We start from the raw sequence: 1,066 nt of genomic DNA, 5'->3' as shown, positions 1-1,066 counted from the left end.
CCCAGAGAGCAGAACCAGGAGCAGTTGGGGGTCGGGGGGGGGGGGTGGTGGTGAAGAAAGGAGATTTTNGAAGCAAAAGCTTAAACTAGCACCACCACTGTCTTCCAGTCCAGGAAGGGCTGCTCTGGGAGAGGGATGAGCCTTGCGCTGCCCGACCCCAGAGAGCAGAACCAGGAGCAGTTGGGGGTGGGGGGGTGGTGGTGGTGAAGAAAGGAGATTTCCAACCCAGCGCCACTGGTTTGCTTAATCAGACTCTGGTCCAAGACTGCCATCTGCAGGCCCTTTCTTAAAAAAAATAATTAAACAAAAGCCGGGAAGCATTTTAATGTGGGGCAGATTCCCCAAAATTCGGAACCATCAGAACCAGGGCTGAATGTGAATTATAGACTTTAAAGAAGTGCGTCTTCATTTCTACTGAGTCTGCCCAGGTACACAAGCAAAGCAAATGAAATGACTTCAAGGTCCTTCAGGGACCCGCTTTCATGGACAGATCATTTCTGACCAGTTTGTCACGAAGCTGCCAAAGTGCTCCATGTCCCCCTGTAATCTTAGGCAAGGTTCCTAACTCGCCTGACCAAAATCAAGGGTCATGGGTTCAGATTATGGCTCTTCCCATGCTCATGAGCAAAGCTGGGGGTGGACTCCCCTGGTAGCCAGGGAAGGTCATTGCTAACTTGAGATGCTGCCTCCAAAGCTCCCCCACCCCAGGATGGCATCCTTCTCTAACTAGCTGCCAAGGCTTCTTACTCCTGCCCTGCACAGGCCATGCTACATGGCCAAGGGGCCCAAGGGGGTCAAAGAGGAGGAGAGCTGACCAGCTAAGTGGGAAAATTCACCAGCTTTGGTCAAAGGACTCCAAGGCCCAGGCTCTGAGGTCTTAGGGAGAGACAGTGGGGAACAGTAGCTTACTTAGCATTAGCACTCCCTGACTTTGTGGGTAGAACAGTAGCAGCCTAGCCACAGGAGGCCCCTGAATAGTCAGCTGCATCTCTGTAGCAGAGACAGAAGGCTCCAGCAAAGCTAACTGGGGGCTAGAGGGGAGGGGGTAGGGCTTACCCAGAGGCCT

The sequence above is a fragment of the Vombatus ursinus genome, unplaced genomic scaffold, assembly GCF_900497805.2.
Source record: "Vombatus ursinus unplaced genomic scaffold, bare-nosed wombat genome assembly UNPS02014810.1, whole genome shotgun sequence".
Taxonomy (NCBI): Eukaryota; Metazoa; Chordata; class Mammalia; order Diprotodontia; family Vombatidae; genus Vombatus; species Vombatus ursinus.
Note: the sequence above shows the minus strand (reverse complement) of the source record.